Source organism: Panthera pardus, unplaced genomic scaffold (genome assembly GCF_024362965.1).
Source record: "Panthera pardus isolate Hobbes unplaced genomic scaffold, ASM2436296v1 HiC_scaffold_20, whole genome shotgun sequence".
Lineage (NCBI taxonomy): Eukaryota > Metazoa > Chordata > Mammalia > Carnivora > Felidae > Panthera > Panthera pardus.
The window spans coordinates 11,273,005-11,286,697 of NW_026526766.1; the positions used below are offsets into that span (position 1 = coordinate 11,273,005).

The 13,693-nt window shown below is 46.3% G+C and overlaps 1 protein-coding gene across 2 annotated transcripts in view; it reads left to right on the forward strand.

Moving 5' to 3' along the window:
- PIP5K1B (phosphatidylinositol-4-phosphate 5-kinase type 1 beta) overlaps positions 1-13,693 on the forward strand; it is a 310,458-nt gene that overhangs the window by 688 nt on the left and 296,077 nt on the right. The gene's annotated exons all lie outside the window — the stretch shown is intronic.

Below are 13,693 nucleotides of genomic sequence, written 5' to 3' on the forward strand. Positions count from 1 at the left end.
GCGCTCCCCGCGAGCACCCACTAGCTCGCCGCCCGGATCCCCTCCGGCCGCAGTAACCCTCGGGGACCTGTCTGGGTTCACCTAAGGGGGAGCTTCCCCCCCCCCCCCCCCCTTTTCGGAGGAAGCGGCTGAGTTTGGCAGCAGAAGGTGGGATCTCCCACCCTCCCCGGGCAATAAACAGAGGCGAACTTGTTGGGCGCCCCTGGGATCTCAAGAGGGGCTTGCGAGTCGGTGTTCTGGTCATTTCTGGCGCCGAAGCCGGATTGCACAGGTGCGGAACGGTTGCAGCCTATATGCAGCAGCCGACTTGGGCGTTTCGCGTTGTTCTCTCCCCCAGCCCCGTCAACGTGACGCTTCAACAGCTGGGGCGAGGGGTGGGAATGTGGGGGCAACGGAGAGGGAGAATGCCAGGGCTCGATATGCCAGGCCGGTGCCCGGAGTCGCCAAAACTGAAGACAACCAGTCTGCTTATCTCGCATCTATGCAGATGAGCCCGTTGTATTCTTATCCGCCCCCCCTCCCCCCTCACCGCCCCGGTTCCCTGGTCTCTGGTGCCCAGCATGGTCGGGTAGAAACCTGTTCCAGAGAAGTTGTTTGGATAGGCTGATGAATTCTTTCATCTGATGTACAAAAATCAGGGCTCTCAACGAGGAAATGCTAGTTACTCTGATGCTTTTTAAAGGCAGAGTGTTGGATACTCGAAACACCCACCGACCCCGTCTTCGCAGGACCTTTCCAGCCTCCCAGGGGCCCGAGCTCTAAGGTGAATGACCCTTGAGAGACAGGTTGGGCCTCAGAACGTGTTAGTCTCCTGCAAAGAAAAAAAATCGGGTCTTCCCATCAGCACTCCTCAGCATGGGTTTGGGGATCCTCGGTTGCCCCTCCGGGGGAAAAGCATCCACCCAGACTTGTCCCTTTTCCGCGGAAGGGCTGAAGTGTTCTGCAGTTGTTGGAGAAAGGCCCAAGGGTTGGTTTCATCCCCCCTCTAATGTGATGAAGTAGAATAACGTTCATGGAAGCTTCGGGCAGAGCATTTCTAGCTGAAAGGAGGCCCTGGGAAAAAAAACCTTTCTCAGCCAAGCCCATGCCGGTGGCACGTTGGTTGAGTGAGCCTTGCACCTAGTCTCGGTGCTGAGGGGAATGATGCATTCCATGCTCCGTAATGGGAGTGGAGACTTAGGAATACCGGGGAGAAAGCGGTGAAATCTGAGCCTCATGAATAATGACATCTTAGTTGAGAAAGAAAACTGTTCAGAACTGAATGGTAAAACCACATTACATTTTTGTCCAAATTAAGACTAGAGGAAATCTAATAATAATACCTTGCATTTTGAATCCGTGCCTTGTTGTTAGTGAATGTTTTTCAATGCTCATTAAATTCTAACCATTTCTGGGGGAGGCAGGGCAAAGATTATTAAGCACATACTCGCAGTGGGAACGTGAGGCCCACAGATTCAGGGACTTACCAAGGTAACAGGAGGCTGGAATTAGAGTCACAGCCACGTTCTCTGAAATACACCCCCCCCCCCCCATCACCGTAGTGCTGGCTCTGAACTTTAAGGTTTTCACGATGGCCAGAGTGCTTCTGCATTTCTTGTGGTCTGTGCTGTCTCACTGTGAATCACTGTTCACATTTGACAGATGAGGAAACTGAGGTTTAGAGCGGGATGGGACTTTTCCATGGTATCCTGCCTAAGCTAGTGGAGGTTACAAGATAACAGAGCTCTTGATGTCCCCGTCCACCGCTTTGCAAATGATGCCATCATTGCGCTTCTGATGGCGATGAGGGGACATCACGGATACTGCAGTACATTGGGGGACTATTAACCGTGTCTGCTGGTGACCTGAGTTCTAGTTCAGGCACTCTTTTTGGCTGTGTGACCCCGGGCCAAATCATACCACCTCTGAGCTTCAAGTGTCCCACATACACAGTAAGAAATTAAAAATGAATTATTTTTTTCTTTCTAGTCTTAGCATTTTATAATGCTTATCGATGTGTTTTTAATCCATCTCATCATTTTCTCTAGGGGAAAGAAAGTTTTTTTTCACCCTGCCTTGAGTAAGGGATTTAGCTAATTATCTCTTCCCCTTGTAATTTACTCCCGCTTCCCACTGACCACGTCCCACTTAGTGAGGGGGAGAAAATTCTGAGGGCACTTTAACTTAGCATCCCTATTGTTTAGTGTTACTATTTGACTTGGAAATATCCTGCTGGGCTGATCTACTGTAAAATACATATTAAGATTCACTTGGCTATCCCAGTCAACTCATACCTTTAGTATATTTTTAGCTTTGGAGTTTGTATGTAGTAACACTCAAGAAATAGCTGTTGAATGAAGGGGGTGAGTGAAATCACTCATAAGGAAAGCACATGCTGTGAAACAAAGCAAGTGTCTCGCCATGTAAATTCCCAACATCTGCTGACCCATAAGGTAATTTACCTACAGGAGGTGCGCCTCCTGAAGCTGGCAGAGACAGGTGCCTGTTACTCTCCTTCCTGAATACATCATATAAAGAAGAGTTTTTCTTTCTCCATGTAGGCAATAGACTCATGTTGTCTCTGTCATGCTCTTTTGCTCCCCTTTCCCTCCCTTAGTTGCTAGTAATGGGTAGCTGGCTGTGCATTGCTAGACATTGACTTATGCCCTTTTGTAAGAGTCTTGAGATGGAGAAACCTACCCCCCCCCCCCTTTTTTTTTTTTTTTTTTTTTGAGTAAGTTTCAAGCAGCTGCTAATACTGGCTAGAGGTTTCACAGAGGAAACCTAATTAACAAAACCAACCTAGTTTCTGTTCCCTTTAAGGGTCCTCTTTCTACCCCTCCTTCCCATATACACAGGAGTTGTGTTTTTATTTTCAGAAGAATGATGAAGAATTAGAATGGTTCTTAAATATTATGAACAGATCCAGCCATTGGGATTGAGGTGTATGTCTTCGTGATAAAGAATTTAAATGTTAAATAGTTCAGAGACTTGTCGCTTTTACGGGTAAGACAACTGAGGAATCGAGAGGTGAATTGGCTTACTCAGGGTCCCACCTATGTTTTGCAAGAATTCTTAGGGAGGTTCACATTTAAGGTTGCGCTGGGGGTTCTGTGGTGAAGGTGCATTCTTGATTTTTAAAAATCATGGAGATTAACAGAAAACTTCTCTTTACTAGTAATAGTAGAGTGTCATAATTTTAAACGATTTAGTATGGAGATTTGTAAGTTTCTCATCCAAGCAGACACCATTAGAGAGAAAATGTTTGTCTGTTTTCATCTATTCACTCTGATTCTCCTGACTTATGTAGATCATCAGACTCAGAATTAATACTTTGTTGCGACCAGTGCTTGAAGAAAGGGAACAGTTGGAATAGAAATACAAATGTATGGTGGTTTTCCAGGCTTCTTTTCCTGGTAAATAAAACCAGAAGCCAAAGGTGGCCTTGCTGTAGAGCCAGTGAAGTCATAAATATGTATACGTTTAATTTGCATTTTCATTTTGCTTGTACTTCAGTTAAATGGGAGTCCGAAGTTTGATATCCTGGGGGGAAAAATACATTTTTTTTTTTTTTTTACTATGGCTAGAACCTTCATTAGCTACACTGTAAAACATCAAGTCCTAAATGTATTTGTTGCAGAAATGTGTTCTTTGTATCAAGTGTATTAACCGGAGTTGGAAAGAGTCCTTTCTTTTTTAGAAGCTGCCCAGTTAGAACTGTACATTATGTAGCTCAGCTGTTAATTTGTGGATTCATGTATGGCAATTCTCAATGCAAGGAAAATTAGGGAGGAAACCTAGCCTTCAGTTTTATTTAATATTTTTCTTTCTGAAAAAAACATCTAAACCTAGTTTAGTGATGAAATTTTTGAAATACTGTATAGAAAACCATTGGCTGCCATTGATGAAGTATTTTATTCAGCCAGGCTCCTTTCAGTATAAAAGATGAGGCCCGAGAAAACACGCTTGATTTTGTGTATTCCAGTTACAATCGTATCTACTTCTGTCTGGTTTTGCAGGAGGTGTATAAAGGAGACCATGATAGAGGAACATACAGGAATTGTACTCACAGGTTACTCCTGGGTAAGGTGTATTTGAAATACGGATAATAATCGGCACGTGGTTACATGTTGACTCAGCCGGCAGCGCCTTGGCATTATTTTAAGTTACAACTTGTACTTGAATGGAGAGCTGCGCAAAGTATGTGTTCTTCTGGTACAAAGTCTTCTGTGTTGTTTATGGGAATGAATGAACGACAGGTGTGCAGTATGTTTTGGGGAGTTTACATAGTGGGCGAGCAACTTCTGGAGACCTACTTGTTTTCTCTAAGAGTTTTAAAAAGGCACTTGCAAAATTATGATGAACTGCAAAGCATTGAGTGGACAAGGTTGCTTCCACTAAAAATGGGTGAGTGTGTATTTCAGTTGAGGTTCTGCAGGCAAGGGTTGGACTTTCAGGCACGGAGGCGAGTGGACTAGAAAGTAGAATTATCTTGAATCGGAGCTCAAGTTCTGGGATGAAAGATAGGACTGTAAAAAAAATTTATTTGGTAAGAACGAGGTGATATTTAAGCTTTTCTGTCCAGATCTGGATCTTTGGTCATAACATTTGTTGATAAAGTAGGAAACAAAAACACTGGAGCGATGAAAAGCAATGTTATGACCTGCTTGAGGGAGTAGTAAGCCTTTCATGCGTGTTTAGCTAATATTTATCAGTGGGAAAGGTTGGGCACCAGGTTTTATTTTTGTATTCTTGGGACTTAGCACGGGGCTGGCAGATAGTAAGGGTGTAATTTCAGCAGTTGATAGGGGTCCTTCATTTTTCATCACATACAGTGTTTATTCACCAGACCCAATCTTTTTAACCAACATGCCTGGGAATGATTTTTTTTTTTACTTCCTCTTTAACAGAAATAATAAACTGGATATAAAATGTGCCCTTTCTTTTATTATTTACAAGTACCAGATTGACATATTTTTAAAGCACCTGGAGTGGGTTAGTAGTGAGTTTGGTTCAGGTACACAGATAAGAATGGACTTTCTCTAAGTTGTTGTGGGTTTTTTTCTTTAATGTTTGTTTATATTTGAGAGAGAGCAAGAGGGTGAGTGAGGGAGGGGCAGAGAGAGAGGGAGAAACAGAGTCTGAAACACGTTCCAGGCTCTGATCTGTCAGCACAGAGCCCAACGCGGTGCTGAAACTCACTAACTATGAGATCATGACCTGAGCCAAAGACGGGCGCTTAACTGACTGAGCCACCCAGGTGCCCCAAGCTTCTCTAAGTTAATGAATTTAAGCGTGCCTCTTCTTGGGACTTTGGCCTTCTGTGATCATCTGACCTAAAGAGAACCTTCTTCCTCTGTCTTCTTCACTTCTCACAATGGATACTTGTACATGTATGTGTTTTACTTGTTTTTCTACCACCTTTGCCCAAACTCCCGCTCAACTTAAGAGTAGAAACTCCTTGGGGCGCCTGGGTGGCTCGGTCGGTTAAGCGTCCGACTTCGGCTCAGGTCATGATCTCACGGTCCGTGAGTTTGAGCCCCGCGTCAGGCTCTGGGCTGATGGCTCAGAGCCTGGAGCCTGTTTCAGATTCTGTGTCTCCCTCTCTCTCTGCTCCTCCCCTGTTCATGCTCTGTCTCTCTCTGTCTCAAAAATAAATAAACGTTAAAAAAAAAAAAAAAGTAGAAACTCCTTGAGGGCAGAAGTCCTGGTTGTTTCACACGATTTCTCAAGTATTTGGTACATAGTAGGTGCCTGCTTAGTATTTGAATGAATGAATGAGTCCCATCCGTGCTGTGCAGATGAACTGGACCACCCCTGAGGGCACTGGAGTCGAACAGGTGCAGCTCTAAGACAGCTCTTAAGCGCTAGCTGTCGTAGCTCCACGGGAATGCCGAGTCCTCCAGGGGGAGGAAACAGAGCTTGCTTAGGTGACTAGATTGTGGCTTGAGTATGAAGCAAGGTCTCCGTTTCGAGAGTTATTATTATTCCTTTCTCTTCGCTCAAAAATGAACGGCAGCAAACTGTTAAGAACTTCTCAAGCAAAACCAAACATTCCAAAACTGTTAAACCAGGGCCTCAACATCCCTAACTCCTAAGTACATGCGGTGCGTATCTAAGCCAGCTTGTGATCATCTACGGGGCAAGTCCTAGGACCCTTGAGGTGAAAACTTCTCAAGGCTCAGCTGATGTTTCTTTTTTTTTTTAATTTTTTTTTTTAACGTTTATTTATTTTTGAGACAGAGACAGAGCATGAATGGGGGAGGGTCAGAGAGAGGGAGACACAGAATCTGAAACAGGCTCCAGGCTCTGAGCTGTCAGCACAGAGCCCGATGCGGGGCTCAAACTCACGGACCACAAGATCATGACCGGAGCCGAAGTCAGCCGCTTAACCGACTGAGCCACCCAGGCGCCCCTAGGATTTTTTTTAATATATACATGGAAAGTATTTTTTAAGTTTTTATTTTTTAAGTTTCAGTATTTTTAAGTTTATTTGAGGGAGAGAAAGCACACTTGGGTGGGGGGTGGGGTGCAGAGAGAGTGGGAGAGAGAGACTCCCAAGCAGGCTCTGCGCTAACAGCACAGAGCCCAGATGCCGGGCTCGATCTTACAAACCGTGAGATCGTGACCCGAGCCAAAATCCAGAATTGGGCGCTTAAGCAGCTGAGCCATCTGGGCACCCCAAAAGCTCTTGATAGTCATGGCCCTGCTAAGTGATGGGTCCTGCCAGGACTGGGAGACAGACCAGGGTATCTAGATGATGAAGGGTGAGCCATGCTCTATGTATAACTTAGGTTTGGATGTGACTCCAGGAGGATAGCAGGTAAAGGAATCATTCCATGAGCTGATGGTTGTCTGGGAAGAGGAGACTGGTGGTGTCCTGACAATTTCCAGGGTATTTCAAGCCAGTTCAACATGCTAGAGATTGAGGGAACACCTGGCCCAGACTCTGCCACTGCTGTGGGGCGTGCAAAAAAGTATAAACATGGTCTGGCTCAGCTCGACCAAGAACCTAATGTATCCCAGGCACCTGTGATGTGAAGTGCTCTTTCTTGGATCTGCATCGTGCACCTGAAGGTGGGCCCAGCATCCCTGTTAACAGTGGAGGACAGGGAAACCTGTTTGGATGATCACAGGCTCATGAGCACCGAGCCAGTAAGAGTGGGGCTAAGGTTCCAGTCACAGCTTTTCTGACTTAAAAAAATTTTTTTTAATATTTTTATTTATTTTTGAAGGAGAGAGAGACCGAGTGTGAGCAGGGGAGGAGCAGAGAGAGAGAGGGAGACATAGCATTTGAAGCAGGCTCCAGGCTCCGAGCCATCAGCCCAGAGCCGGACGCAGGGCTCGAACTCACGAACTGGGAGATCATGACCTGAGCCGAAGTCGGACGCTCAGCCGACTGAGCCACCCAGGCGCTCCGTGGCTTTTCTGACTTTAAAGCCCACATGCTTTTCTCTGCTTTGTGCTGTTGCACCACGAAATGAAGTTTTGGGGGAAGAGCTTAAAAAAGGAAGACACAGGGGCGCCTGGGTGGCTCAGTCGGTTAAGCGTCCAACTTCAGCTCAGGTCACGATCTCACACTCCGTGAGTTCCAGCCCCGCGTCGGGCTCTGGGCCCATGGCTCAGAGCCTGGAGCCTGCTTCCGATTCTGTGTCTCCCTCTCTCTCTGCCCCTCCCCCGTTCATGCTCTGTCTCTCTCTGTCTCAAAAATAAATAAGTGTTAAAAAAAAAAAAAGGAAGACACAAGTGAATCTAGAAGTTGTTTCTCCCACCTGAGCCTCTCTATAAGCTCCAGATTACGTAATTAACATTACGGACTTCGTGCCTGGGTATCTCAAAGGCACCTCAGATTTGACTCGTCTGAGACCAGGAGGCTGGTCTCTCTCCATCCCTGGTCCTCTCTCGCGGTTCCTTAGCTCTGTGATGGGCCCTGCCGTCCACCAGGTCACACGAGGCCGACATTCAGGAGCCGTCCTTGACCCCAGGGCATCCAACCTGTCCCGTTTCTGTTGCTTTTGCTTCCTGTGAGCATCTCCCCCGCCTGTCTGTTTCTCATTGTTCCTGCTGATTCCGTCCTAACCTAGCTTCTCATCCCTCCGCTGGATTCCAGCCAGAGCCTCCCTGGGCCCCTGAGTCCTCTTTGGCCCTCCCCTCGTCCATCACCCTGCTGCAGCCAGGCCAGTCGAGGTGGCCTAGACTGTGCCGGCCGCATTCTTGTTGCCCACGCGCGTCCTTGTCCTCAGGGAAGCAGACACATCCTGGCCTCTGTGGCTCTCCGGGTAGGTGGGCTGGTGAGCTCCTGCACAGCCTCTCAGGACTTGCTCTTCCACACTAATCTCTGCCCATGGCTTTTCAGTTGCTCAGTCACAGTTGAACCGTGAGTAAAAGACCGGTATTAATCTGTCTTAGTTCAGGCTGCTGTCACAAAGTACCACAGACGGTGTGGCTTAGAAACAACAGCGGGTTATTTCCCACAGTCCCGGAGGCTGCAGTCGCAGATCAGGGCACCAGCCCGGTCCGGGTTTGGTGAGGTCCCTTTTCTGGTTGCAGACTTCTGACTTCTTGGACCCTGACTTGGTGGAGAGAGGATGAGGGGGCTCTCTGGGATTTCTCTTCCTCAGGACATTAATCCCATTCATAAGGGCCCCAATCTCAGTAACTAATCCTTTCCCGAAGGCCCCACCTCTTAGTACCATCACACTGGGTTAGGATTTCAATATATGAATTACAGGGAACCCAAACATCGAGGCCATCGTACAAGCCTTTATGGCCAAGTCATTGCCCTTTAAGAAATCATTCTGTGTTGAAACCCTGCATCCAGAGACCTAAAACAACAAATACAGTCCAAAGAAACATCTCATGAGAGAAAAGTGTACTACACGAGATGTGTTCTGGTATTTTCGGAGATGTTCCTTCCCGCTTTAACTTACGAGCCTGTCCTGTTACACGGGATCGGTACGTTGCAGTGGTGAAACACCGCCTTTATACGGGGGTATTGTCTCTATTTTTTCGTATGAGCCTCATCCCAAAGTTCTCACTGACTTATTTTAGCAAGACCCTGAATACTGTAAGAAAAAACGAACCCGGCTTTAAAAATATGTTAAGAACCATTTGACGGTTTTTATTTTTTTCCTGCCTGAAATTCACTGAGACTTTGAGACTGCCCATTTTAATTGCCTCCCCAAGCACAAAAGGAAAGGAGCTTAAACCAGAGAACCCTGGGCTACTCAGAACTCTTAGACGGGCTGTTTTGCTTCTGGAGTGAATTTCCTGATGGCTAAGAGTTTGCTTGCTCCTTGAAGTCTCGTAATCTGTCACATCTAACATTTGCATGGAACATTCCCGCAAAGTTGTCACAACCTTCCCCAGTTCTTAAGATTATACAGAACAGAGTGTGTCTTTTGTGCTATAATAAAGCGATAGCTTTGGATCTATTCAGGGATGAGAAGCTCTTTGCCCCTGTACCAAACAGCCCCACTTTACCGTCTTTGAAAATTGCATCTGCCTTTTCTTGAAAAAAAAAAATTGTTTTGGCCCTATTTCTGTGACTTTCAGCAGTGATTGCCCCTTCATTCATTGTTTGCTGTTGAGAATCTGTTGTGATCTTGGGAACCAGATAGCACCCAAGTTGTCTGAATGATTTCCCAAATAAATTCGTATTAGGCGCTGACATTGATATTTAACAAAAAGAGAAAAACACAGGTTTTGAGGGGGGACCTCAAGAGTTCTTGATGTAAAGCAAGCAAGATTTAGTTTTCCCTCATTCACTTTGTTTTTTTGGCCAATAAAGAGTGTGTTTTTCTTACCCTGTTCTGCGGCTGTTCAGATAAATAAATTTCTACCTCTTAGGCTGAGATACTCATGGTTTCTTTTTTCTTTTTATAAAATATTTATGTGTTTCCTACATGATGGCATAGAGCACACTTGCTTGACTTCTTAATTTAACTTAAATGGAGTTGTAATTTATGGGTGTTTTGGTGACACCTTGATTTTTAATCTTTGATGCCTTTAGAGGTAGTAGATAACTGAAGATATTTTTCTTCCCATTGGAGAAGTGCCATAGAAAAATTTCCCCAGTTTCCTGATGTACTTCTTCCATTGGAAAATAGACTTAAAACCTGCACTAAAACCAGGAAGGTGAATATGAGATAGTTAACTTTTTTTAAATGGAGAAATGTAGCTTATTTAAAATTTTTTTTTCAGTGTTTATTTTTGAGAGAAAGAGACAGAGTGTGAGTGAGAAAGGGGCAGAGAGAGAGGGAGACACAGAGTCTGAAACAGGCTCCAGGCTCTGAGCTGTCAGCACAGAGCCCGACGCGGGGCTTGAACTCACGAACTGGGAGATCATGACCTGAGCTGAAGTTGGACGCTCAACCGACCGAGCCACCCAGGCGCCCCAGGGAAATGGAACTGACTTTTAAGGAGTGAGGTGAACCACACTCTTTGTAGGCTTAGAACTGCCTTACAGAGGAACAAAAAAACCCAGGAGTGTTGTCGCTTTAGCAAGCTATATTTAAATGATGCCTTTTTATTGTTTTTCCCAAGACATGCAGTTAGACGATGTAGCGAAGATTCATGAAAAGTGGAGTAAATGGGAATTGTCTCATGCTGAGGGTTAAGAGGGAAACATGACTTTTGTTTATGTTTGTAGAAAACAGAATGGAAATTCAGCCTGTGAGATTTGTGGAAGGTTGGGCCCCATTACTCAGTTTTGTGGTTTGTCAGAAACTCCCTCTCCTAAGTGGCTATTTATAAACGTGACCATGATGCAGCATTTCATCTTGTGCAAACTTTATATAAGACAGAGTCACTTGCCGCGTAAATCAGAAGACGTCTGGAAGCGTTTGGAAACTGAGTGTTAAGCGTCCTACACGTGCACCTAGCAGCTCCGGAGACGATTATTAACAGTCCCTGCAGTTACATTTTTACTGGTTCCTTCCTTGTCTGCCTCCTTCACTGGGAAGTGATTTCCCTAGGGGGGAGGGACTATGTACGGGTCACTGCTGTTATCCCAGCACCTAGCAAGGTGTCCAGTGCAAAGAGTGGTTGAATGGATGAGTAACTGATGTCCTTAGGCTACAACTGTCTGTTTTCAACTTGCCAGCTCCCCTTCCTCTTTTAATTTAATTTTTTTTTTTAGTGTTTATTTTTGAGAGAGAGAGAGCGAGAGAGAGAGACAGAGTGCAAGCGGGGAAGGAGCAGGGAGAGGGAGACACGGAAGCCAAAGCAGGCTCCAGGCTCCGAGCTGTCAGCACAGAGCCCGACGCGGGGCTCGAATCCGCAAACTGTGAGATCATGGCCTGAGTCGAAGTCGGACAGTTAACCGAATGAGCCACCCCCCCAGGCGTCTCCTGTAGCTGTCACTTTTTAAAACACGGAACCCATCTCCCTTCCCAAGTTCTCAATTTTCATCAAAGATCCCCTCATTTTTTTTTAACCTATTTTCAGAACTTTCACTGACGTTTATTTTCCTCACCCTTGTTTCCGTGCAGCTTCCAAGTCCTGAGAAATTAAACAAAAGCACGTTGTTCTCTGTTCTCACTTACATTTCCTGTACGAACACCTGTTACTTGGACTATTGTGGCAGGTTCCCCATTGGCTTCCACATCCCCCCTTCTATTAATCATTGATAATATCTGCTATCAGAGGTTATAACTTTGTCACCAGCAGGCCCCCAGACGCTTAAATGCTTTACCGTGCCTGAAATCTCAGTGCTGTTGTTTGGTCCACAAAACCATCCGTACTCTGGCCCTTACGGACCATTCATTATCATTGTTGTCCCTGCTGTCCTTGTAGGACTATAGTGTGACTGCAGGTACCATTTCTTCTTCTTTTTTTTTTTAAGTTTCTTTATTTATTTTGAAAGAGAGAGCGGGCGCGCGCGCACACACACACACACACACACACACACACACACGGTAGAGAGAAGGAGAGAGGATCCCAAGCAGGCTCTATGCTGACAGTGTGGAGCCTGACTTGGGGCTCAAACTCACAGACTGTGAGCTCGTGACCTGAGCCAAAATCAAGAGATGGACGCTTAACCCACTGAGCTCCCCAGGTGCCCCTACAGGTACCATTTCTTGAATGCTTACTCTCTAGCAGGCACAGCATAGAAGAAGACAGGTCAGAAAGGTTTTCGGTGCATTTTGGAGCCATGTGACTGTGTATTGCATAGGGTTGGTGTGGTTGGAAGGAGACAGGGCTGCAGCGGGGTGTTGAGGCCAGACCGGGGACATCTTCTTAGACGTGTTAAGGAGTGTGAACTTTTCTTTTCTGAGCAATGAGGCAACAGCTAGAAGATTTTCAGGGACGAGTGTTGAGCTCGTGTTTTATGTGACATCAGCAACATGGGCCGTAGTTTGGGAGATGAGGGAGGGGGAGGGACTGGAGACGGGGTGGGGGGTTAGTTACAGGGGAGATGAGGGTCCAGTGAAGGTAGAGAGGGAGGGGAAGAGTGAGCAGATTGGAGATGTCATAGGGAGAATTGATAGGACTGAGTGACCGCTCGCATGTGAATTTTGAGGGAATAGGAGCCGTGGAAGATGGTTCTCTGGCTTCTGGCTTGAGTGGCTGCAGAGGTTGGGGAGTGATGGTCTGGTTCTGTGAAGAGGCCGCGTGTAGGCGTTGGCAGTGGCAGGAGGGCTGTGATGAGGAGTACGGCCTTGAACTTGAGTTTGAGGTACCCGTGGGATGGCAAGGTGGAGTGTGGCTGTGAGGGGAGAAGTCTATGGTGGGAACACTGGCCGTGATGGTCCCTGGCTCCGGGCGGCGTTTCAGGTCATGGGAGTCGATGAGATTGAAATCGAGTAGAACACCAGGCAGAAGGTCTAGAAGGAAGCTTTATGAGTATGGCTCTAAGGAGAGAGCCTCGGGATGGGGACAGTGTTACGGTTGCTCACCAGTGTCTGAAGCTGTGGATGAAATGAGACTTGGCTGAATGGGTTTAGAGACAAAGAAGAGAAAATGTCTGAGAACCAGCCTCATTCACTTATCTTCCTTTGCAGCTTACTTCTCTGTACCTTGGCTTCTTAGATCTATTCTTTCTGGATCTTTCATTTTCTTTTCCGTTTAAGGGAATGGCATCAGATTTTCATGACCCCCCCCCCCCCCATACTTACCATGGTTCTGGAAAGCTTCTCTGACCCCACCATTTCCCACACTCAGTTGCCCTGAAGGGATTTCTTGACACATGTTCCCTTTGGGTTTCTTGCTCTTCTGACTTTCCGGGAGCTTTCCCTACGGGCCGGCTTTTCATCTGTTCTCAGCTTTATCTCACCAAGCAGATGCAGAGGCCTGACAGCACGGACCACGTCTTCTGTCTCTCCGTGTTTCCCACCCTCCCTGATGGCTCTAGTGTCTTCCACGTGTTACAGCCACCCCTTGTGATTGACCTGTATTCCATTTTATTTTATTTTTTTTAATTTTTTAAAAATGTTTATTTTTGAGAGAGAGAGAAACAGAGCACGAGCAGGGGAGGGGCAGAGAGAGGGAGACACAGAATCAGAAGCAGGCTCCAGGTTCTGAGCTGTCAGCCCAGAGCCCATCGTGGGGCTTGAACTCACGAACCGCGAGATCATGACCTGAGCTGAAGTCGGATGCTTAACCGACTGAGCCACCCAAGTGCCCCAGACCTTTATTCCATTTTAGAAGACTGAAGTATAAAGGTGAATAACTCAAAGTTCTTTAAGGATTTTTACCCATGCTTGTGCCTTGA